Below are 27,042 nucleotides of genomic sequence, written 5' to 3' on the forward strand. Positions count from 1 at the left end.
GAGCGTTTCCAGGCAAACATTGCGGTTACATACGCTCCAGTTTCCGGGAAGCGTGAGAAGCAGTCAGGAATCTTTGAATGCTATCGCGTTCCACTCTTAAAGGCGAAGCTTAATAATGAACTGAACCATTATTGCGCGAGATGGGTTGGCTCACTTTCATTTGACCCGCCCTCGTACATTAGAAATGTGAAGCTACAATTAAATATACAAACGCGAAGATACAGCTCGATAAAAGCAATAAACTGTAATTGGAAAGAAAGTTCACAGCACGTATACACAAAACCTCGCAACAAGATATTTAAATATGCGTAAATGTCTCCAATAAATTTACGTAACTAAGAAAAATTCGCACTGTATAATGCATCAAACAAGGCATGTAAACATATTGCGCAATCACACAATCCTAAGGTCGTACTTCCGCTGGCGCATCGCGCGCGACAGAAGGCCGCATACAAGACTGAACCGCCATCACCGGCACACCCGTGGGCTTTTATTGCCCTTGGACAGAACATGGGGGCGACGGCAGGAATGCGCCTGGAGTGCACATATAATTGCTATCTCAATAATATAGTAAGAGTATCCGGCAGCTGAAGCATCCCATGGCCCATTACTTTCCGCAAAAGAACAAGTAGCAAAATCCAACATTCACCATGTGACAATTCGCTTCGTGGCGACAATTTTTTTGTGTGTGTGCCGCGGGGGCATCTACATGAAGAAACGCAAAGAAAGGCATATCGGTCACAACCGAATGCCTACTTTGGGCACCTAATGTGGCTGCCGAAGGAACATCGAAGAAAACGTGAGACGCCTGGTCCACAGAGAACCATACGCATACTGCTCGGTATCCTACGCCCGCGAGGCAAGACTTTCCGGAGAGGTTGCGCTCAAGCGAACGCGTGGCAATCCTTCGAGTCCTGACAGTGACGGCGGCTAGCATTGTTTCTTTTTCTTGTCTGCTGGCCAGAAAGCGTCCAAAACACTGCCAGATGAAAATCCACTCAGACAGAAAAAGGAAGGCGCACTCAAGTGCGCCGCGCGGTGGTCGGGGCAACCGCGAGAAAAAAATTGGAGGATGCTTAAGCTTCGCTTTTAAGAGTGCAGCGCGCTAACATTCAAAGATCCCTGAGACCTTTTCACGCTTGCCGACATCTGGAGCGTATGTATCCGTAATGTTTACCGGGAAACGCTGGACGCGAACGCTATACGCGAAGGAGGGCTTTCTGGTAGAAACGCGGCTTCTTGCATGGGAAGCGATGCGGCGGAGGTGAGCGCCATCTGGAAGTATTTCAAGGAAATGGGCGTGCCACTTGGTGGACTCCCCAAGATATTTATGCGCCGGCGCGTGCAAATCGCGGACGCTGCGACTGGTCTGTGAATTGTAGAAACGCCGAAAAATGGGTTTCTTTGAGTTTTCGTGTAACAGAATTATGTTTTCTCCTATAGTAAAATTGCAATCCGAGAGCTATCATGTCTACAGGTTGTGTGTAAGTCGTAGTATACGATTTTTTGAAGTATTTTAGCTTGAGAATTTCATCATACCATGGTGGTGAAGTAGCCCACTGACAAGGACAAGCCGAAGATACACAAAAATACACGCCACTCGCTGCCCACTTGTCAGTGGTCAGTGCGCTGCTTCACCACCAAGGTATGATGGTTAATCACCAACTCGCCAAACTTTCCACATTATTGGGAAATTCAATTGGTTCAGAATTCTTTGCGTCACATAGAGCGCCCGGGTATGCGTGGTTCGAAAATCTGTTTGCGAAACGACGTGCGACGCCGACGGCGGATTTCCTGCGACACGGGCTCCTTAAGGCCATCGCGCTGGAACGCGTGCGCTCTGACTTGCATTGGCAGCCCTCGGGTGGTGAGAACACTGAAGACGCTTTATGTGTCGTCAACGTAGTTACTTTGCTGGCTTTAGTTAAAGTCTTGACATGGATGCTTTTGCGCAGGGGAAAAAAAGTTGATATTCTTTTCTGTTGCATGACGGCACAAATGAACCATCACAACTCTTTGTCACATCGGACCTCGCTGTGATATTTGTCAACTTGTCTGGTAGTGTGTGGATTTGGCTTGTCTCGTTGTATGGTTCGATGTACGACTTTAGAAAAGTCAATTCAGCTTTGGTGTAAAATGTTTTAACAACATTAAACCCACAAGGTTACGGAATTGAAAATCTAAAGCATGACTTTCGAAATGTCAATGTACCGTTTGCATCAAAAGTTTATGAGAACATTACACCCATAAAGTTTCGGAGTTGAAATCTCTGCTCTCCGTAGATACCGTGGCTTCCGTGAGATGCCGCGACGAGCACGCTCGCCATAAAGACGCCCTTAAAACATTGTGCTCGGACGGGCTCCTAGCGTTCTGTGACTCCAGGTGCATGGGCGTTGCCACGAAATCCAGCCTGAGTTCGCAATGTTAGCGCTGAAATGTCTTTTCGAGCCTGAAAAAGACAGACAAAATCCAGAATGATTTCCGACGCTTAGGGTTGTTTTGGTCGGTAGTGCATGACAGCACGAAAAAATTTCCGGGGGCGCTGAAGCCCCATAACCCCCGCCCCCTGGCTACGCCCCTGCCTCGCAGGTATGTCGTTAGAGCAAATCGTCTCTCTCAGGTGTTGGGCTAATCTCATTCAGATGTCATAGCGTCGACAGTAGAGATGTCAATGAAGAGAGCAATGGAAAATCTGAGCCTGTCGGAGCTGTTGGCACAAATGGTGACTGCACAAATGACTCAACCCCTTCAGGTAGTTTCCCGCCCGACTGCGGCCCGTAGACTTTCATTGCCTTCAGATGGAAATGATGCGAATACATTGAAAACAGGCCCTTCTGACCACGCCCAACTGAATACCGCAAAAGTCAGTTGCCGATGCCCCTCCCGGCAAACGCCCTAAAGTAAGTGTTGTACCTTCCATGCACGGGATCTCCCATAACTTAAAGAAGATGGTCCAAAGGCCAAATGTAAGAGTTGTTTTTTGTTCTCCTAACAAGCTCGGCAAGCTTTGCAAGTTGACGGATCCAAATACCGTCCCGTCCGATAAGTGCAGAAAGCATCACTACAAAAAGTTCGCCGAGTGTGTTCACGGGGTGTTTACAACCTCCCGCTTTCATGTGGGAAGCAATGTATCGGGCAAACTGGGCGTTGCCTCAATGATCGGCTCCGCGAACACCGCAACAACGTAAAAAAATGACACCGGTGGGTTCTTGGCGATTCATTGCTGCGATCTTGGCTGCAAATCTATCGAGGACGAATGTACGATTGTGTCCCGTGACAGGACGCAGCTCATCCGTGAAATAACTGAAGCGCAGATGATTGCAAAATTGGGTGATAAGTGTGCTGGTTTCCCTTCACTGGCTCTCACAGAAAAAGAACTCAATTTCTTCGAGGCGGCATCACATGACTCGTAACTATGTTACGCGAATGCGCAGTTCGATTTCATGTAAGCGCATGCGCAGTCTATGCTGCTTCACATGTATAAACCGATTCAGTGGTACAATACATTTAATTGAAAGTTTGCGCTTGGTGTCTTCTTCCCTTACGTCCATGTCTTTTTTTGCGCAATAATACTTCATTAATGGATTACCAACTTTCCCGGAATGCTGCTCTCATTAAGCCCTTCTAACATTCGGCTTAACGAAACCCCTCCTGTGTATCATGCAGAACAGGAATCAGAAAGAAACTCAGATTGTGGCTCACAAGACGCACACACGGAGCTTGACTCCCGTGCCCAAAAAGAAGGCGCCAGATTGTGATTATTAAAAAAATTTCTTGAAGGTCCATATTTTAGACAAGGCAGTTACTATTGCAGGTCTTACCTCAACATGTAAGTACACTAAAAATATTAGAGTGGAATTGCCGTTCCATTTATCCCGCTGGTACTGACTTACATTACATCTGTACTCAACTCTCCCCTGGTATTACTATATTGCAAGAAACTTAGTTGTCAACAGAAAAAAAAACATTTCCCCTTGGGAATTGTCACACATTTCGTTTAGAACATGCCTTTTGCGGTGCCGCCTTAGCTATTTATTTCTTCAAAAAGTTTATTTTTATTCCAGGCAGCACAACACTGGCATTAGGTAATGTCTATTTCCCCGCAGCTCATCAAAATATTAGCGTTCTTGATTCAGTAATTACGTCCTGTAGAAAAGAAATAATTTTTGCCAGGGTCTTCAACTGCAATCATACTTCGTGGAGATTCAAAACCGATTCAACGGATTGTGGGATTGGGCTGCTAACAATGATAAAGTTATCGTTCTGCAATGCATATGGACGAAGAAATTCATCAGCCCATCCACTCTGCGAAGGAGGACGAGCAGCAAAGCTCGGGTGTTTTACCTCAACCGACGCATCTATGTATATATAGATATTAACATTATTCTATTTAATAATATTAATATTGTTACTCAAGGCTAAAAGAAGAGGAAGGAAGAAGAAGATCGCGAGACGCTAGCTGCTGCGTCTTGTTGCTGGTCAGCCATGTTTAACTACACTGACTCTTCTTGTGTATATATTTGAAATGCACTCTTTCTATACCCCCAAGATCCCCGTAACCTACTGGAGGGAGGTGCTGGGTACCACGGCTGGAAACGGAGCTCCGCAGTGGACGATGCATCACCGTCCCCACCATGAATGACGGTGAGCACGCGGGATCAACGTCATTGCCGCCACCAACGTCACCGTCGCCAGCTACGTCGCTGTCTCCTTAGAATATGGTTGTGCAACCCAATGATCCTGGAACTTTCTGCAGGACCGATGGCGCCGGCGTTGAGGAGTTGGGGGCGATGTACGATCACGTGAGTGGAGTCAACAGATGGGACCCTACGCCTATGCTAGCTAACCTGCTGTTCTACATAACAGGTACGGCAAACGTGTGATACGAAAACCACGAAGAGGAGCTAACCAGCTGGGACCAATACAAAGAGATGTGGACAGAGTTGTTTGGCAAACCAGCCGGCCGTAAAATCGCCGAAAAGCAGGAACTGGCCTCCCGTGCCCAATCCCCCACGGAGTCCTATGTCTCGTACACCCAGGACGTGCTGGCACTTTGTCGTAAAGCTGATCACGACATGGCAGCTGAGGTCGGGCACCTGCTGAAGGGCATTGCTGACGACGTCTTTAATCTGCTCATGTGCAAAAGCTGCTCGACAGTTGATGCTATCATCAAAGAGTGCGGACATTTCGAACAGGCTAAAAGCCGACGCGTCTTGCAACAATTCGCCAGGCTTCCAATACTGCCGCAACGTCGACGTGTAAAGATCAACCCGCACAGCACCATGCGTCGCCATCAGAGGACGTGGTACGAATCCTTCGACGTGAACTGGATGCGATGGCTCCCACAGGTTTCTGTTCGCGTAGCCCTGATGCTACCCTGTTTCAGTTCCCCTCCTACAAGCCATCGTTCGCCAGGAACGTGAAAACATTAGTTTACATTCTTTCTGTGCTGTTCCCAAACCCCGAGTAAACGAACGCCCTTCTACTATTTTCGCTCCACCCTGACGCTTCTCTACGCGTTATTACAACCCGACAGAGTGGCGAACTGTGGACGACTAGCAAATATGTTTCACCTGTCGCCGTATTGGTCATGTCGCCCGATACTGTCGCAGCTCCAGGCCCTCCACACTTCGCACGCCGACCAACCTGAGCCGTTTTGATGGAAATGCCGCAATGTTTCGCCCACCACCGAGTCTAATAGCGTCGACAATTCTGCTAGGAACACGTGGTACAGTCTCTGACCATCGCCGCGCGGACAACAGTCTCGTTCACCGCAAACAAGTCGCCCATCTTCCCGTTCGCCGCAGCCATGTCACCCTTATGAAAATGGGTTTAGGGTTCCTTTAGAACTCCAAATGAGTTCCTATGGGGTCAAAAGAGACACTATAGGAACTCGCGATCTATAGAATCTTCTGTACAGAATCCCTATAAGAAGTCTAAAGAAACCTGTCTATAGAAAGAAGTCATTTCACAGACAATAGATGTGCAATAGAGGGTGTATTGACATCATATGTACTGAATTCTATAAAGCAATTTTTATAGAATGTCTTTAAAACTTCTAACGTGACCTGTCTATAGAATGGCCCTCCCTTCGCCCTCTATAGACGTTCTATAGAGGGTGTATTGATATCATATGTACTATATTCTATAAAATAATGTCTATAGAACATTGTTAACACTTCTAATGCGGCTTGCCTATTGACTGACTCTCCATTAACCCTCTATAAGCGGTCTATAGAGAGTTTATTGTCATCATATGTACAACATTTTATAAAAGAATGTTGATAGAACGTTTTAAGAACTTCTAATGCGGCATGTCTGTAGACTGGCTCCCCATTCCCGTTTTAAAATGTGCCTATAATTATAAAAAATATATAAAGAAACGTTTATAGGAGATATAAAGGAGCTATAAAGTGCGGCCTGTCTAAGAACGGCTCTGTAATTGCACTCTATAAACCTTCAATAGAAAATGTTCAATACTGTTGAATAATATCTCAAGTTGTATTTCTAACTGGGAAAGGCAACAGTGCACCCATGGAAAATTTTGTACATGGAACAAATGATATGAAAAAGTTGTGTACATTAATGCAGAGCGATTTGGACGCCCTTAACATGGTGCGAGGCGTACCGCACTGAGAGCGTACTGATATATTGACAGGCCATAGTAAGATGCACGCGGTGTAGCTTGTTTAGATATTTTGCTTTTTAGGTCGATGTACAGAGCTACAGCATTAAGTACTTGTAAAAGTACAACTCATGCACTTTTCGAGGAATAAAAATCCGATTATTTCATCCCAATTTCAGAGGTTTTTACTATCAAGCAAGAGCGTCTTTAAAAAGACATTCATTGTCGAAGGCGAACAAGACACTAATCGAAATTACAAAAAAACTAAACAATGTAATGGAAGCACGCATTGTGGTTTCCATCGTATATGCAGGTAAATCACGAAGATGACCAAGAAACACTAAGCAAAACTGCGTGTAAGCAGTCGCGTCCTATCTATTTGCTTGAATGCAGTGACTGCAGCACTTGGGGTGGAAACACATCGAACGCGGCTGCACATTTTTGGAACACACCACGTAAATGTGACAAATGCACGCTGCAGAAACGTGCAGTTTTTTTTTTCGAGGAATCTTGGTGGGTCGCTGAATGCACACAGAAGGCATGAACGACATGAGCGCGATCCGCGCACGATAGCACACCGCCACAAAAGCAAGATACGGCACACATAAGCGTAACCTGCGCCTCAGGAGCAAAATAATATACCATGGTATATTTGTTGCTATGTGACGGACACAGTTACAAAGCGCACGGAAACATCATACACTGCACACGTGCACCTCCGAGATCGTGCCAACGGTTTTCGGGCTACATTTAAACGACAGTAGGAAGTTACTTCAAAGAGAAACGAAGTGACGCCGCAGGTAGTGCAGATAACAGCCGCGCATTAGGTCATTTAGGGCTTTAAGGCCAGTGACCGAAGTTGAAATCGTTCAAATCGCAGCCCAGCGATAGCTTTCTCAAGCTAGCTTCTTCAGATTTTGAAGGCTACGCTTTTGCTGACTGCATGCGGCATAACGGTTCAAAAGGAAGAATACGTCATGTAATATATTTGTGTGCAAAGCTATAGCGTACGATATAAGCAAATCAATGCTTCCTTTTGTCGTGCAACACATGTATATGGCACAAGGCCTGCTGTAGTGGTTACTATTGCAGGTATCACGGAGGCCACAACGGCAGCACAAGTATAAAGATGGCACTGTCGGCGCCGGTCCCACGTCGGCTAGCTTACGAGCATAGTGATTTGCAACGTCTGGCTAATATCTGTGGACAGGAAGGCAACAATTTAGGTTTGAAATTTAGTGTTAGAAAAGCAGGTGTTATGGTATTCAATGAAAACAGTGAACAGACAGTGGCGATACAGGGCCAGGAAATACCTCGGGTAACAGAGTATAAATACCTTGGTATATGGATAAATGAAGGCAATAGATATATGTAAACACAGTAAAAAACAATAACAGCGAAGGGGTAGAGAAAGGCAGCCATAATGAAGCACAGAGCGCTATGGGGATACAATAGATACGAGATGCCCTGAGGCATGTGGAAAGGTGTAATGGTTCCAGGACTTACTTTTGGAAATGCGGTTGTTTGCTTTAAATCAGGCGTACAATCAGGACTCGATGTGAACCAAAGGTCAGTGGGTCGCCTCGCATTGGGCGCTCACGGGAAGACTACAAAAGAAGCTGTGCATGGTGATATGGGCAGGACCAGTTTTGAAGTGAGGGAAGCTCGCAGTAAAACGAGTATGAAGAACGAATGAGGTATATGGAAGAAAGTAAATGGGCTGGGAGAGTACAGGAAAAACATTAGTTCACAGTGGAGGAAAAGAACTAGGAAGCTTACCAGCAAGTATGCGGCCTGTAGGGTGGGCAACACAGCAACTTCAGAGCCGACTTCAGAGAAGGCTGGTGGCCGTTCTGCAACGACTACTAACCCATCGCTTTTACGCATCGCAGGCATTCCTCACAAGACATAACTACCGGCAACAGCCCAATACAGTGGCGGGGTAAAAGGCTCACCGACTGCATGCACGCGCACTACCGCTTGCTTCCCAGCACGTGCCATCATCAACTACAGCATATCTACCAACGGGATTGATCACAGGATATCTATGCAACGGGGGGCGTTTCCGACGCCTATAAAACTGCACCGACACCGACGTGACCCACTTCAGAGCAGGCTGGTGGCCGTTCTGCAACGACTACTAACCCATCGCTTTTACGCATCGCAGGCATTCCTCACAAGACATAACTACCGGCAACAGCCCAACACAGTGGCGGGGTAAAAGGCTCACCGACTGCACGCACGCGCACTACCGCTTGCTTCCCAGCACGTGCCATCATCGACTACAGCACATCTACCAACGGGATTGATCACAGGATATCTACGCAACGGGGGGCGTTTCCGACGCCTATAAAACTGCACCGACACCGACGCGACCCACTTCAGAGCAGGCTGGCGGCCGTTCTGCAACGACTACTAACCCATCCCTCTTACGCGTCGCAAGTGGGCCTTTCAGATACCTTGTTATGCTATATCTATTGGCGTAGCTGCCGGCCTACTCTGAACGTGGTTTGAAATTTATGCCATTTGTTACTTGTTTGCATCTTTTTGTCGCTTTTCGAGCCGGATTCCGAGATTCTGCAGACTATGGATGTGTTGAAGGATTTTGCCAGATCCATGCCTGAAAAGGCGCCAAATTATATTAAGGAACTAGCAAAGCTGTTCATTGAATTGACAGCGAAGTTTATCGAGGCCGTAGCCGAACTTGGGACTGACGTAATGACTATGAAACAATCCGTTAGGTTCAACAGCGAGAGCTTCGATGAGTTCTAAAACGAAATCCGGAATTTACGCCAGGAGCTCACATATGTGAAGAAGCGGAGTGAAGACAGTGAAGGAGACTACCAGAGGCTAAGGAAAAGCCGCTTAAAAAAGGATCTTGTTGAATTGAAGCAATACAGTAGGTGCAACAACATTGAACTAAAAGGAGTGCCAGAGAACGAGAACTTAGGCGACACACTCTAGAAGGTAGCCAAGTGCCTAAAATTGGATCTGTCTGCTTGCGATATAGATGTCGCGCATAGAATTCGGGTTAAAGGATCAGGGCTTCCAAATATAATTGTGAAGTTCAACTCAAGGTGTGCGAGGGACAAATTCTTTCAAGCAGCCAAGAAAAACCGATTGAACACAGAGATGCTTGGCTTTGAGGATAACGACCCAATCTTTGTAAATGACCATCTCTGCCCTGAAAACAAAATCTTGCTAGGCAAGACCATCCAATTGAAAAAAGAAAAAGGCTGGAAATTTGCCTCGGTTTCAAATGGTAAAATCCTGGCGAGGAAAGCAGACAATTCGAAACTCGTACATGTGACATGCGAAGATGCTCTTTGAAGAATTGTCTAGTAACTGATTCCTAGCCGTAGCTACCTCATGGTAGAGACATGGCGTTCACGAAGACGGACAACAGTAGCTTGCACATATTCCACAGAAATATATGCAGCATAAGAAGGAACTTGAACTTGCTTCTTGCTTATCTTTTTCAGTACCAAAAACATCATGATGTCATTGCAACATCTGAAACTTGGCTGAAAAAAGGTGAAGATGTTGTTATTCCCGATTATCTCACAATTTCTCACCCACGTGAATCACTTTCGCGCGGTGGTGGTGTAGCCCCTTTTTGTTCATAACAGTCGCACCTACTCAGCATTGCCCAATGTCTCCTGCAGCACATCTGATATCCAAGCCTTATTTATCAGACTGGACAACTCTGTTATCATAGGTGTTGTGTATCGACCACCTAATTCACCTGTAGCTTTATTTCTTTAAAAACTTGAATCTATATTTTTTACTTTAGTGTCACGACACAAAGGTCCGGTTATAATTCGTGGTGACCTTAACATAGACACCAGTCATACTCTCAGGATTGGGGGCTCAACCCAATCGCTCGTGATCCGTTGTCAAGAATCGAGTCGGGCATGAATTAGAATGTAGCTGGCCCATGCCGTCGTCCGACTTATCCACGCTGAGGACGTTGATGAAGGGAAGGACTGCTTCTCATCGAGAACGAGGAATATGGGTTTATTTACAGTATCTACATCAGTCTAGCATGACTGCAAGACAAAGTACATCAGTCCAACATGACTGTTTGAGAGAGTGTCAGTCTAACATGATTGCTTGAGAGAGTGTCCTGAGCAGCCGCACAACCGCGGTTTATAAACACTCGGCCCTTCCCCGCCCCGATTCCAAGAGGACGGAAACGTTCGTCCAGTCATTGTAAACACAACACGCCGCCTCTTGCCGGGACGGCTTACACACACACACACACACACACACACACACACACACACACACACACACACACACACACACACACACACACACACACACACACACACACACACACACACACACACACACACACACACACACACACACACACACACACACACACACACACACACACACACACAGGTTCACGGCCCGGAACCGACGTCACACAGACTTCGTAGAACTCGGGGCTGACCCCCGCAGCGCGGCCGGGTGCCCCTTTGTCTTGCGTCTCGGACGGCGCGTGGGAAGTAGCAGCAGTCGACGGTCCCGCGGCATCGGCAACCGGGTCCCGCGGACCCGGTTGGAGGTGCCGTGTGGCGGCACAAAGCCTGCTTCATCGAACTCCTTCCGTCACAACGGCGACGACGCTAGAGCGTAACGCCAAGGAAAGTTGCCGCCCCTGTCGCAAGTGGCTCGCAAGACTTGCACTTTAGCTGGCCGTTCTTAACAGCGCCTCCATGGCCCGGAAAATCTCGACTGTCCAGCGCTGACAACCGCTGGGCAGGAGGAGAACGGCTGGTGGCCAGGGGGTGATGCCTTGGCTCGCAGCGACCACTTGCGTAATGAAATCACCGCCCCAAAACGTCCAGCAAGGACAGGCAACTGCAAAACGAACCCCACAACACGGCTCTGCGCCGAGATGACGTACCTTGGCTCTCCCTTTAGACCCGCTAGGCTTCAAAGAAAACATAAGTGCAGAAACAAAAAATGCTGCATTTCGCTATATGCCAATTTTTGAAGCAATTTCGTGCTGACAAATTCAGCAATCATGGAGGGAATCCTGCTACATGGGAGGCGATCTTCTCGGTCAAACAAAATTAACAATAATAACCCTAAAATTTAGGCGGGACCCTTAAACGCAGAATTCAAATTAGCCTGCTCAAACCATCCGCATTGCTATGCAACTTTCCCTTTATATATCTAACGGAGAAGTTGTACTCTTGGAGAGTGAGGCTCCATCGGAGCAAGCGGACATTTTCGTGTGACATTTGATTGAGCCACGTCAGAGGACAGTGGTCGGTATCGAAGATGAACTTCGCTCCGTACAAGTAACACGACAACTTCTGGGCGGCCCAAACTAAACAAGCGCATTCCTTCTCTGAAGCGATGTAGGCTCCCTCTCTTACATTTAGTTTACAGCTGGCATAGAGGATAGGATGCTTCTCGTTATCGTCGTGGACCTGACTAAGTACCACGCCCATACCACTGCCGCTTGCGTCGCATTGAACTATGGATTCCTTTGTGTAGTCTAGCGCGCGAAGCACAGGACGAGAAACCAATAGCGTTTTCAAACTTTGGAAAGCGTTCTCTTTGTCCTTATCCCAGTGTACGTTACTCGGTGCTCCCTTTCGGAGGGCGTCCGTTAATGGACTTGCCCTTTGCGATTAATTCGGAATGTACCGTTGATAGTAGCCCACAAGTCCCAAAAATGAACCAAGGTCTGTTCTCGTGCGCCGCTGAGAAAATTCTCCAATCGTAGCTTTTTTGAGCTCGGCCGGCCGTCTCATGCCCTGGCCGACAGCATGGCCCAGATAAGTAACCTGCGAACACCCAAATCTACACTTTTCCGCTTTCATCGTTATGCCGGCTTCCCTCAACCGTGAGAACACCTGTTTGAGGTGCGATACGTGTTTTTCCCAGCTGTCCGAAAGAATTGCTACATCATCAAGATATGGCAAGGCGAACTCCTGCAAGTCTTTTAGGACAATATTCATTAACTTAGAGAAGCTAAATGGCGCGTTCTTCAGCCCGAAGCTGAGTGCGAGAGCGCGAAAATTGCCTACAGGTGAGATGAATGCGGCATATCGGCTGGCACTTTCTGAAAGGGGAATTTGCCAGTACCCCCGCACGAGATCTATAGTTGAAATGTATTTAGCAGCGCTAACTCTTTCAATTCCTTCCTCAATGTTGCCTATCGTGTACAGCTAATCCCTCGTGATGGCATTTAACTTCTGTAAGGAAGAAGCACGCCGATGCCGATGCTCTTTCGCGCTCGCCTGTCCACGCCGACATTGTCAGTGTGTCCGTCCTGGACGACCCACTTCCATTCACTTCTGTCGACATGGCTTTGGAGCAGCGCAAGGACTCCTGGATTTCATCTTTGATAGATTACATCTCCAATTCACCTACACGCCCACCATCCCGAGCGTTACGCCGACAAGCTTCGCACTTCGCCATCCACGACGGAATTGTCTATCGCCGTAACTACAGTTCCGACGGCCGTAAATGGCTGCTTGTAATACCTCGGCACCTCCGCACTGATGTATGCGCCGCTTTCCAGCCGACCCTCAGTGCGCACACGCTGGTCTCTTCAAGACCTACACCAGACTACATCATCGGTTTTATTGGCGTGGTATGTACACATTTGTGCAAAAGTACATTCGCTCTTGCACAGAATGTCAACGCCGGAAGCCTGATCCTTGCCGCTCTTCTGGACCAATGCAACCTTTGCCGTGCCCTTCGCGACCCTTTGACCGGGTTGGGATAGACCTCTACGGGCCTCTGCCATACACAGCTGCTGGCAATCGCTGGGTCATTGTAGCTGTAGACCATCTCACGAGGTATGCAGAAACGGCCGCTGTGCCAGCCGCGACGGCTCGTGACGTTGCCTCCTTCCTCCTTCAACGCTTCGTTCTACGACACGGCGCTCCCCGCGAACTCCTGAGCGACCGTGGCCGCGTCTTTCTCGCCGATGTCATTCAAGAACTTCTCGCTGAATGCCGCATTATTCATCGCTGTACCACCGCATATCACCCGCAAACAAACGGATTGACAGAACGCTTTAACCGAACTCTCGGCGACATGCTTTCGATGTATGTCGCCTCCAACCACACCAACTGGGACCTCATCCCTCCCTATGTCACGTACGCCTACAATACGGCACCCCAGTCAACGACGGGCTTTTCTCCCTTCTTTCTTTTATACGGCCGCGAACCATCATTTCCCATTGAAACTATTCTTCCTTACCGTCCCGACTTATCAGAGGGTACACCTGTTTCCGAAGCCGCCCGGTATGCAGAAGATTGTCGGCAACTAGCTCGCTCCCTTACAACGCAAGAACAAGCCCTACAGAAATTTCGTCATGACGACGGGCGCCCCCACCACCAGTTTTCGCCTGACGCTCTCGTTTGGTTGTGGGTGCCTCCTACTTCGACACCAGGTGTCTCCTCCAAGTTTGTATCCCGATACCATGGGCCCTACCGGATTCTACAGCAAACTTCTCCGGTGAACTACGTCATCGAACCTCTGACGCCCCCTACGGACCTGCGTCGCCGAGGCCGCGAAACTGTGCACGTAGATCGGCTCAAGCCGTATGACGAGCCCTTCGTCCTCACGACGCCTTAGGCCTCCTGTGCGGCTCTGTCTTCAGCGAGGGGGGAAGTTGTAAGGAAGAAGTGCGCCGTGCAGAGCGCCGCAGCCGGATCGCCAATGCTACTGAAGTGGGGCTCGGGCTAGACGCTGTTCCTGGTGTGACTGGCTAAGCCTACGCTGTTGCGTCTTCTTGTCCGCGTCCATCGTGCCGTCCACAGCCGTGTCGTAGTTCTTTGCCATACTTCCTGTAGTCAACACACGGACGAGGGTCCTTGTTAGGGGTTTCTACCAGTATTAACGGTGACGTGTAGTCACTCTCAGCGGGCTCAACAACTCCCAAATCCAGCATGCGCTGTATCACTGCCTCCATAATTTCTCTCTGTCTTGGAGACACCCTGTAAGGCTTTGATCTTACGGGTTCGGTTGATGTCAGCTCTATTTCATGCGTTATTAGTTCGGTTCTACCTGGCCGATCGCTGAACCTGTCGATATACGCCCCTAACAACCCTTTTAGCTTATCTAGCTGCTCGGGTCTTAGAGCGTGCGAGCTGAATGAATGTTTTACTACATCTTCTAGGCCGATTTCAGAGTTGGAGATCGCCCTATACTCCTTAAACTTGGTACTAGTGCCATCCTGCTCTTTGATGGTATAGTTAACGACTCCGCTCCGCTCTACATACGGCTTCATCAAATTGCAGTGATATTTCCTCACCTTCTTCCTGCGACCGGGCATTTTCAGAGCATAGTTAGTATCTGAAAGTTTGTGCAACACTTTAACGGGCCCGTCCCAGTGAACTTCAAGCTTGTTCTTTCTTGAAGGTTTGAGTATCCTTACCTGGTCTCCGGCGTTAAACGTACGAAGCCTCGCGTTCATGTCGTAATAGAATTTGGCGTTCTTTTGAGCTACTCCCATGTTCTTTTCGACTAGTTCTTGGGTTGCGCTTAGCCGTTCCAGCAGATTTAACAGGTATTCAACCACTGTAGGACTCTCTCCTCTTTCCTCCCACATCTCCCTTAACATTCTTAGTGGAGAACGGGGTGACCTACCATACACTAGTTCTGCCGGCGAAAACCCTGTCGCTTCATGTGGAACCGTTCGCAAAGAAAACAAAGTTGCCGGCAGACAGTTCTCCCAGTCCTCGTTGTGCTCGTAAGAGAGCGCACGCAAAACTCGCTTAAGCACTGAATGCCACCTCTCTACACTGTTTGACTGAGGGTGATAGACATAACTGTGTATTAACTTTACCCCGCACTTTTGCAAGAATGTGGAAGTCAGTGCGCTCGTGAATACTGTCCCTTGATCCGCCTGAATTTCGGCTTGAAACCCAACTCGTGCAAACACTGTCAAAAGCGCGTCTACTACTTCGGTAGAGCTGAGCTCTTTCAGAGTGATTGCTTCTGGAAGCTTTGTAGATGGACACAGCATGGTAAACAAGTACCTGTAACCTGATTTTGTTTTTGGTAGAGGCCCTACCGGGTCTATTACAAGTCGTCTGAAAGGCTTTGTTATTAAGGGCACAACCTTTAGTGGAGCTTTCCATGTCTCTCCTGGTTCACCAGAGCGCTGGCAGGCGTCGCATGATCTTACAAAGTTTTCGAAGTCTTTGAAACAGCCAGGCCAGTAGTATTCCATAAGCAATCTTTCCTTTGATTTGTTTATGCCTAGGTGGCCGGACCACCCATTTCCATGACAGAGGCTCAAAAGTTCCTCCCTATACTTAGGTACGACTAACTGATCTAAAATCCTACCCTTCCAATCTCTGTAGTGCCGATAGAACAATCCTCCTCTCTTATGTATCGTTACGTTGCGCCTAACAATGCCTTCTTTAGCTGTGTGATGTAATTTAGCTAAGCTCTCATCACTCTTTTCCTCGGCTGCCAGTGACTCTCTATCCACACGTAAGAGCTCATCAAAGTTCTTTGAGGCCGGTGGTAATAACGACCCTGTCTCGCTTGCGTTTGCGTCAGCTTGCTCTTCCTGCAGGCTTGAACTTTGACACTCTATTGATACGCTCTCATTGACTGGTCAGCTGGCAGGCTCTCCTCGACCGATTTTTCATCCCTCGAGCCTAGCTCGGATTCGGGTATTGCAGTTATCCCCTTTTCTGCTTCCGCTGGAGCAGCTTGGACTTTGTCAGCCGAAAGCGACGAGATTTTACGAGCTTGGCCTCGGGTCAGTGCCTGTACTATGCCCTCTCCCAGTTTAAGCCCTTTGTCAAGCAGTAACTGATTCGAACGATTCGAAAAGATGTAAGGGTACTGCAGTGACAAAAATTTGGAAACTGCAGCCTCAATCTCTAGCTCCCCGAATGGTCCACTGATTTTGACTTTGGCCATGGTCAGACACACGCTGTGTTCTTCTACAACCTGTTTGATCCATGCTACTTCTCTGGTGAAGTCATCTGCCGTCAAGTAAGACGGATGGACAATGTCCATCGTGGCGCCACTGTCTCTTAGCACTCGGCATGGTTTTCCATTAACTTGCAGGTCGTGAAGATAAGGACTTAAAAGTTCCATATTCTCATCTTTTTCCTCCACGTAGGACAAAACTACGCTTGGCTTGCCGCAGTTTATAGCTATATGTCCCAGTTTGTGGCATTTATAACAGCGGATTGGGCTAAAAGATTCGAATTTTCTTTCCTGCCCTTTAAGTTTCTCCTCGCTCTTTTCTGCGGACTTTTCCTCCACGTCTACAGGCTCCGATCGTCTAGTCTGCGAACCCTTTTTGAACGGAAATGGTTTCCGCGGTCCATTTCGACCGTCCCAGTTTCCGTCCTCGGCGTTCAACTTTCTACGCGTTGCGTACTCTTCGGCTAATTCAGCCGCCCTTTCACAGTGTTTACATTCCCTCTGTCTTGCACCCAAAGTTTCAAAGCTTGAGGGATGCTTTTGTAAAACTGCTCTAGACACATGCATTCAATGATCATGTCTCTGCTGTCGTACGCTTCCGCGCTTTTCAGCCACTCGACTAGGTTGGCCTTTAAGCCGTATGCAAACTCCGGATACCCCTCGCTATCTTTCTTGCATGTGCTCCTAAACCTTTGCCGAAAAGCTTCGGCTGAAAGGCGGTGTTTCTTCAGGGGACTAGCCTTAACTGTTGCATAATCATATGAAAATTGTGCACTCAGTCTGGCGATTACTTCCGCCGCCTCACACGGCAACATATACAGCAACCGCTGTGGCCATGTACTCGGACCGAAGTTCATCTTCTCGCCAGTCCTTTCAAAATTGCTTAGGAACAAGCCTATGTCGGTCCCGACCTCAAATGGCTTTAATAGCCTGTCCATGCGGTATGATTCTGCCTCACTTGATCATCCCAGAGCTCCTTCACTTCCTTGAGACAACTCCAAACGTATGCTTTCAACTTCAAGTTGCATTTTTCTTAACTGACGTTCCTCTCTCTCTCTGTCCCGTTGTTCTCTTTTTTTCAGAAGTTCCAAACCCATTTCAATTTCTTCCTCACCGGCCTGCCAGGAAATTAGCTGCAATAATTCGGATTTTAGCATTTCCTTGCCTAGATCTAGGCCAAGTTCCTCACCAACAATCAACAATTCGTCTCTCAGCAGTCTCCTTAAATCCATGATTGCTGCTTACTGCCTTGATCCTGCCCGCTAAATCTAGCTAGGAAAACACAACCTAGCTAACACTGAGCAATCTAGCTTCCCTACTTTTCTAAACAGAACAACCACAATATGAAGCCTAGAGAGCCAAAGCAAGAACCAAGCACTCACCGCAGACACAGCACCACGTCGCAAACTCCATATCACCGCTGTCATCCAGTTGTCAGGATTGGGGGCTCAATCCCATCGCTCGTGATCCGTTGTCAAGATTAGAGTCGGGCATGAATTAGAAGGTAGCTGGCCAATGCCGTCGTCCGACTTATCCACGCTGAGGACTTTGAAGAAGGGAAGGACTGCTTCTCATCGAGAACGAGCAATATGGGTTTATTTACAGTATCTACATCAGTCTAGCATGACTGCAAGAGAAAGTACATCAGTCCAACATGACTGTTGGAGAGTGTCAGTCTAACATGACTGCTTGAGAGAGTGTCCTGAGCAGCCGCACAACAGCGGTTTATAAACACTCGGTCCTCCCCCACCCCGATTCCAAGGGGACGGAATCGTTCGTCCAGTCATTGTAAACACGCCGCCTCTCCCCGGGACAGCTTACACACACACACGCACACACAGGTTCACGGTCCGGAACCGACGTCACACGGACTTCGTAGAACTCGGGGCTGACCCCTGCAATGCGGCCGGGTGCCCCTTTGTCTTGCGTCTCGGACGGCGCGTGGGAAGGAGCCGCAGTCGACGTTCCCGCGGCATCTCCCCCGCTCGCGGCCGACTCGGTTGGCGGTGTCGTGTTGCGGCACAAAGCCTGCTTCGTCGAACTCATTCAGTCACAACGGCGACGACGCTAGAGCGTAACGCCAAGGAAAGTTGCCGCCCCTGTCGCAAGTCGCTGGCAAAACTTGCACTTCAGCTGGCCGTTCTTAACAATACGAACAATAGTGAATATACGTATCTCCTAGAGTCCTTTAACTTTCAAAATCTGATCACTGTCCTCACTACCCGTACAAAAAAATTATTGAGAAGCCATTGAATTATTATTGGTCAATGTTGAGTTTTTCATTGAGGAATTGTGGAAATTTTGTTGGAGAATTGTTGGGCTGATTGTTAAGTGGTCTTGAATATTGGCCACTGAAATTTAATTGGAACACCATTGGGTGTCTCAATGTTGCATAATTGTTAAGTTACCATTGAAATTTCATTGTGCTTAGACGACTCGTGTTCATTTTGTTGAATGGATTTTGGGTTACCGTTGATAATACATTGAACTGACGTTGTGGTAATTCTGTTGACTTGTTGTTGAGTTATTGTTGTCACAGAACTGAAAAGTATGTTGTGGCCCAGTTGAGATGGCATTGAGATTTCAGAAATGGCCATTGAAATATGATTGACATTTCTTTGGGCTAGTGGATTTTTATTCATATATTGAAATTGCTTTGCTATTCACACTTGCGTGCCCCGGTGCCTGCTCATAACTTTCACAAACAAAATCAAAGGAGAGACTGATCAATTTGAAGTACCTTTATTTACACTAAAGGTGCGTGTCCATGAAACATTATTAAAGTACTTAAGGCACCACTACATCGAACCTGGAGACATAGGCTAGTACCTACAGCACTCTTAACAGTGTAAATACATGTGAAAAAACCTATACATATGAATTAAATCAAAACGATCATTGTCGTCTTCCCTTGCAACTTAAGTTTATGACTAGAAGGCAAAGCGACTCAAAAGGCAGGGCTTAAGCATACCCTTTTAACAACCAACTTTGAACACATGAACACTTGAAGCTGCTTGCGTGTTAACACACATTAGATATCTGAATGCGTTAGATCAAAATGTTTCGCACACTAACCCATAACAGGAACAGTTACGGCTGATTGTGGGAAGGCAAATTAACAGCCTTGAAACAAATGACTTCACGTAAATATATACAAGCTTTAGCACACGTCTTTCACCGCGATTAAAATTTAATGAAGTACCAAAGTAGACTTGTCTGAGCTTTTTGTCTTCGAGATGTATATATTTTCAGGTTGCCCAATTATTTTATAAAATAACATCACTCGACTTAGCTATTCATTGATGAGACATCATTTAGAAAGTTGTCTGGCATGGTGAACACCTGAATCATGGTTCTGTCGAGCCAGGTTTGCAAGAACAGTATACCATTTGTATATTTTAAATTGAGGTACAGAAGAGTTTGTTGGTGGTATTTCCTCAATTTAGTGAACGCATTTTCAGTTAATTTTTCTGGACTTGCACAAAGCTAATTAGAGAATTTGTGGGGCCTTTTTCCCTATACCCAGCAACTAAGTGGTACCTCAGTCAATAAAGAGATAAGGCAAGGATAATACCTTGAACGATAAGAGAAAACATAATTATTTAGCACAGAAAATTGGTAGTAAGACACGGCTAACACAATTCCAAAGAGCCAAATAGATGGTCACCTGCACTTGCAATATCAAGTACCTCAGAAATCGTCTTAAAGGATGGGAAAAGGTTTCAATGACTGGACAGCCAGATTGGTGAGACACTGAAAAACGCAAATAAATGCGTATACGAAAAACCAATGACCTCAATTGCGCAGGTAAAATGTTATTAAAATGCTACCAGAATTTTATTGCATAAAATACATAAAAGTTGCAAAAAAATTGGGACAAAGCAGTAACAAAGACGGAGGGAGATACAGCACCCGTGTTGAAAAGAAATTACAAGTGATATACATACATATTTAAGCTCAAGACAATTTTTTCTCCAATATGTACAAAAAGAGCCTATGCACTGACGGCATAAAAGGCTTCTGCGCCTGGAGAATGCAGCACAGTACAAAGCAGCGTCATGAGAACCGAGAACTAGAGCTTAGTATGTTTAAAAAGTACAAATATTTGCATACCTACAGGCCTGTGACATGTCATGCCTTGAATGGATGAAATTCATAAATCTCACAAAAATTAAGTTACCATCCCTCTTATTGGCTACCTCAGGGGACTCCTTGAAGTTGAACTAGAAAAATGTACATCAGTGTTAAAAACAGAGAAGATAAGACCCTATAGCGTTCTTCCTGAAATAAACAGCGCAAATATTTCATGTATCAATTCTATGGACACTTCGCCAATTCGGTGTACATTTATATTTGACAACCACCCAAACAGAGCCGAGAAGGATGAATTAAGGTAGGAACACATATGAACGCGGACTCAACAAGAAGTTTATTCGTGAAGGCAAATATTTTAAGTGTACTGGCCAACTTCACAAAAAAAGCCATGGATGTGCAGCAGAAACATCCCGGCAGAACAAAAAAGGACCGAAAGACATGTCCTGTAGAACAAACATGTGCGTCAAAAACAAAAAAAACACATGAAAACTGAAAGGCTTGTCCTGTAAGTGATATTAACGTGAAATACTGCAGCAACTCTTTCCCACTAAGGGTCACAGAAATCTTGCTTATGAATTTTTCTTCGTGATCAATAAATAATTCTTCCATAAGTCCTCTTGTGTTCTGGTCTTTGTGATGAAACAACCGTTCTTTCTTCTCCATACCTCAACACCAGAGGAGTTCCAGCAGCAATATTTATTGATCACAAACGAAACAAATGCATAACCAAGTTATCTGTTCCCCTTAATGGGAAGGACTTGCAGTTCTCAAGAGTATTTCTCGTTGGGTAGTATCACTCATCGGACAAATATTTCGCTTTTTCGAAAGATTTATCCGATAGTTCTCGTTTTTCAGGCACGTTTATTCTACATGACATGGCTTTTTCATATTTCTTTTCTTGTCGCTCGTGGCTGTTTCTGCCACGCATGCACGGCTCTTTACCTTTGTCAAGTTGACCAGCGTCTTTAATACCCCTGTCTTCAAAAATAAACTTAGGTGAACTTGCGCTTGTGTGTGCTCCTACCTATTTCGTCGTCCGTCGTCCGCCTCTGTTCGCGTTGCTGTTTCCAGTACGCACGTATCACTTGGTTAGGCTGGTAAACATTCTCGCAAGCAAAAGGGAATATCTCCTTCAAAAGGTAGCCCGTCCTTCACTACTAAAAGCCAGAGCAAATCGAAAGTAAGCCTTCACAGCGTCCATGCGGCAGCTTGTACACCACAGAGCAGCACAAAAAATAGTTAAAAATCCCACTTGATGGAGAGTGGCAACAGAGATGCGAGTTTGCTAGTGAATCAGCCACATATCAACGGGTGTTTCTTGCACGACGCCAAGCTGCTCTTGACGTAGAACGCTTTAGCATTTGGGCATTTGCTGCATGTGTAACCTGCGAGAAGGGAATGCGGACAGAAAATGAAATTGCGCGGATTCAGAATCTGCCACACACTGCACATAACTACGCACAAAATAGAAGTACACACTATACTAGCAAGTAAAAATTTGCGACTCTTTACGAGTGCTGTCTAGAAAAGGAAGAAATGGGTCACTACGGTAAATGTTAGCTAAGACACGCACAGTGATGTTTCACAGCGGGGAGAAATATTCCCGGCTCTCTCGCAGAACCAAAGACCACGCTACAGTGCATAGTCAACACCAAGCAGATATCGAATCTTTGGGTAGAAGTCCAGCAGCAGGAACGACCTAAAGGTACGCCGAGAGCGATGCGAGCGTGAGCGCGCCTGTACGAGTGAGAACATGCACTGCTTCTTTGAAGCTAGCCGCTCCGGCGTGTCTCCGATCATCCCACGCGATTTGTGCGCAGAACGTCGCGTACACGCCCTTGCGCGCTTTGCACGGTAGCGTCTGCGCAGTGAGCTAGCTTCATGCACGCGTCATTCTTCACCGCGCAAACGGTGCTGGAGGCGACACCGCGCCGAGTGGCGCTCCTTTCGCTTCTGCAAGCAACGCACATTCGGATCGGCCCAGCTCAAAGAGGCAGCAGAGAACGGTGGCATGTTTCGGTTATCGCCAATTAAAATTGTACAGGGGCGCTATTCTGGACATTCCGCCATTTTCTTCGGTGCGTGACGTAGGCGCGACGCAAGCAAAATGGCGCTGGTGGCCCAGTTTTGCTTACGTAACGTGACGCCAGCTTGACGTTTCGCCTCAGAAACTGAAATGAAGGCACTGAATGTAGCGTTATCAGTAAAAGCAAAACAGTTTTCCTCCGCTGTAAAAATAAAGCAGCTATCTCAAAGCATATGATTATTCCGTCGAAAACGCTTCTCGCTTCCGTCGTCTGCTGCGTACAAGCCGTCGTCTGCTTCAATAGCTAGGTTGCGTGTCCCCGGAAAATGGAATGAGTCATCGCATGTTGGCGCCAACGCGCTTGTTTTCTTTCTTGAGACAACATACGCGACTTACCAGTGGTGATGCGCGCACGTTCTAGGCCACGTTATCGCTATCTCGTGAAACGCAAGTGACTCAGCCCGACTCGGCTGGCTGAGAAACGGCCGAATATCACCGATAGCGTTGCGCGCGCCATAGATATCCACTAGCGCGATGCAAGCGCCGGCGCTGCCATCTCTTGTTCATTTCGCTGGTGCGGGAGGAAACTTCAAGGCGCCGCCTTGCGTACATTTCTTTTTATAAATTAGAAAGAGGCCGTTGTCATAACTTTTGATTGTGCGAAAAGGCATTAATCTTGATTACAATACAAATGTAGCAGGGAAAAGTGGACAACAATGTCGAAAGTTTGCTATGTTTAACCAATATTATTTCGTATAAACGCGTTCTTTTAAAAAATGATGGCCCCAAACACAAATGCCAACACTACCCGAGAGCGATGCAAATACTATGAGCACGCGTTATGAAGAAAAGATTTTCTTGGCGCCAAACGGCGGGGAAAATGTGGCGATACGCATTCCTCTCGGCTGTCATTGCATATGGCTGCTCATTAGCATAATTCGCGCGGCTCGTCGCAGCAAAAATTATGGCGGAAAATCTCAGCAATGGCGGCCCAGCGCAACGTCACGCATCGTCAAAATAACGTTTACGAAACAGCCCTTCCTGTGACGCTCCTCACGAGATATTCCTTCAGCCAATCAGCAAGCTGGCATGGCGCATATCTTGGATCGCCACCACATATTCGCGAAATTGCAGATGCATTGCAATGGCTTCTGCACGCTACCGCTCACATTCTTTTTGAAGCGCTAACATCACAATATATCTGCCAAGGACCAAAAAAATGTATTAGTCCATAAAATTTGCAGCTCCACGTCACATTTCGTCATCTTCATGAAAACGCAAAATGACATTTCGCAAAACTTCCGTTTCCCGGCACAAATTTCAGGGCACGTGAGCTCGCCACAGCCAATCAGAGAGTCAACATGGCGAATAATGGCGGCCGTGCAGCCGCCATGCGTGTCGAGAATAGCACCCCAGTACGCCTTCAACATAGACGCGCCGCGCTAGATAAAGATGCTTACTGCGGTAGTTTTGGCAGTGATAGGCGATAAGGCGAGCCCGTCGGCGGCTGTGTTCTTTGCCGACGTCTTCCCCACACCTCTCTTCATTTGCGCTGTGTATCCGTGAACAGTCACCGCGCGGAAGCTGCGACTTATCGGTTGGCCGTTCTCCGCGAATCCCAAAGAGGCGAAATATACTTTGTGGTGCGCCGCACCATTCGGCGCAACCTAAATCGAGGCGCGCTTAACCGCTACGGCACAAAAGGTGATCACACTAACCGTATGGCATACGATGAGCCACTACGGAATAAAAAAAAATCATTATGATGTCTTACGTGCGAAACCAACGCTCTGATTATGAGGCAGGTCGTAGTTGGGGACTCCGTATTAATTTTGACTTTCTGGAAATTTTTACGTGCATATAATGAACAATGCACGAGCTTTTTGCATTCCGCTCCTTTGGAATGCGGCCGCTGCAGAGATCGTATCCACGACCTCGAGCCACAAATTGCCATGGCGGCCGCCATAGTCACGAAATGCGTAAGCGTGACGTGCAACACCGCCTTCCGGTACGAGTGTGGTACAAACGTAGCACAGCTGCACACCTGCTGCACAATTATTTGTCGCGCGGTTCTCCTAAGCTCGTAGTGTCTGCCTAAATACCTTGAAAGGCAGCGCGCCTCTCACGTATCGGAACGCGATAAGAAGCGCTTAGACGGCCCACATGAGTCCCTATAAAAGATGGCGTGGCCACTGTACAAAATTATCACTGCTCAGAGAAGCTGATCCTTATGTTCCAATTGTTCTCTCATACAAATTAAGGAAAGGTCATTAGGCAGGAACAAATGAACCAATGCAATTTACGCACGTGGGGCGCCGCGGCCTTTTCGCCTACCATTGTTTAAAACGAAGTGACGGCGGCAGCGAGCGTTAGTATCGCGCGCTTTAGCTCCGGGGCATACGGTTTGCTTGAAGAAAGTGAACGGTGTGCTTAACATCTCACGCTTGTCAATGTCAAAATAGAAAAAAGGCTACGTGCCCCAGAAAATGAGATTACTTACCTATCTGCAGAAGCTCGGCTGCGACTCTTTTGGGGTGCCTTCTCTCCAACAGGCATCATGACCTCTGCCGCGCAACTCATCAAAACAGCCAGGCTCGCACATCAGTCGAAGTCTAGTAGCTGAGTCAGCCAACGACTTCAACGGATAAACGTCCCACTTATCGTCGTTAAAGCATTTCACTAAAAAGAAAAAAAAATACTTTCATCAAAACGCACGAAACGTGAACGACCACACAAGGCAACCAATTAACTGAGTCCGAAAGCCGTTCACAGCTTCACTATTGTATGTAGTTATAAAAATATTTCAAACACAAAATAACCGCACGGAAAAACGACTAAATAATTAGTAATAATTTTTCATCCACTAACCCTCATAAAGCTTTAAGAACAACCTAATTTGTAGCGTAAACAACAAATACTACGACCAAAATATACGGCTACGAAACTAGCGGCGACGATGTGTACTGTTGCAAAAGTGTGCTCGAAACGAAGCTACAACGGTTGCAACCGCGTGCGCACACGCACACACCCGAACGCTGCCTTGACGTTGGTAGCGCCACCTAGAAATAAAAATGACTACTAATTTTATTATTTTTTACAAAAGTAACGCTACTGGAATAGTTTATAGCACCTTTGCAGATGACTAGGTGACAAGTAAGGTGTGATAAGAGTCCGTTACCTGTATTTCTTTCATTTCCCTTTGGTTTTCTTCTATTTAACTGAACATACGGAACCTGTCCTGCAGGCTTGGGAGATGACGACAGTTCGGCGAGGCTCAAGTAAAGCGCATGCTTCTAGCAAGGCGAGAGTCGGGAGCAGCCGCAGATACAGCAATTAGCTGCGATACTGTTGCGGCTGTTTCTGAATCGGAAGCTCTTTGAAGTCAGTGGTTATAGCGGCTGCGCGCTGCGATCTCAAAGCGTGTTCGTTGTTTGATCTAGTACCACGGCCGTTGGATAAAAAAAAGCTACATTTACTTTCCGGACAGAGGGTGCGACGCAGGAAATTCGAAGATCTCTCACGTGTATGTTTGCAGCGTGTGCGCCGCTTGCATCCTACGGTTCCCACAGCGCGTCGGATGCTCGAAGGTAGCGTCGTCGCGTGTCGGCGTCTGTCTTATCGCCGGCCACGCTGCCGCCGTGTCTACTTTTGGGGAACTCCACATGCGCGTAGTCACCGTGTCTGCGAGTGAACTTCGCATTCTTCTGCTCCCCGAAACGTGCTCATTTTGGATCGTACCAATTGCTATGTCATCTAGTGTATGTTAAAACGACGATGGCATTTGTACACTGGCGAAGAAATAAATCGTTATGAACTTGGGCGGTCATGAAGCTAGTCTAACGCTGCAGTTTTTACAGAGCGAAAACGGCTACGAAAGTGGGGCGGTCCCGGAGACAGGCGCTTAAAAGCGCCAGCTTTAGCGACAGCACGAGGAAGTGGCACGCTTCGCACGCGCCAAGCATTTCAGAACTTACTGGCTGTCGAACGAGAGGAGCATGCGCGCTTTCGTGGCCTAATGGTTAGAGCACCGGGCTCAACGGCCGACGTTCAATGCCACCCCATCGGTCACACGTTATTTTCTTTTTATGAAAACGAGGCGAAAGAAGAACCTACCTGCCGCAAAGCGACAGCAATGAGGTTGGAACGCTTCGCATTAAATTTTTTGAATGTCTTCATATGCGAGTCCTAATTATTGATACTGGACTCAACTGCTACACAACAAAAAAACAACCACAAAAATCAACACAAATTACCCAATAAATTGTTTATTGAGAACACTCAACGGTAATATTGTTGTGCAAGTGTTGAGCGAACTCAATTGCTTTTGAAAATTTGTTGAAGTCCGTTGTTTCAACAATGCCCCAAC

At 47.1% G+C, this 27,042-nt stretch overlaps 1 protein-coding gene and 1 long non-coding RNA gene across 2 annotated transcripts in view; both read right to left on the reverse strand.

Moving 5' to 3' along the window:
- The window catches only part of LOC129380402 (synaptic vesicular amine transporter-like), a 1,298,997-nt gene that overhangs the window by 1,141,397 nt on the left and 130,558 nt on the right, over window positions 1-27,042 (reverse strand). The window lies entirely within an intron of this gene.
- Window positions 19,279-25,681, reverse strand: LOC129380368 (uncharacterized). Its single transcript, XR_008608362.2, has 2 exons — window positions 25,177-25,681; window positions 19,279-22,035 (listed from the first exon to the last, which is right to left on the reverse strand). It is a non-coding gene; the product is annotated as an uncharacterized lncRNA (long non-coding RNA).

Source organism: Dermacentor andersoni, chromosome 1, assembly GCF_023375885.2.
Source record: "Dermacentor andersoni chromosome 1, qqDerAnde1_hic_scaffold, whole genome shotgun sequence".
NCBI lineage: Eukaryota > Metazoa > Arthropoda > Arachnida > Ixodida > Ixodidae > Dermacentor > Dermacentor andersoni.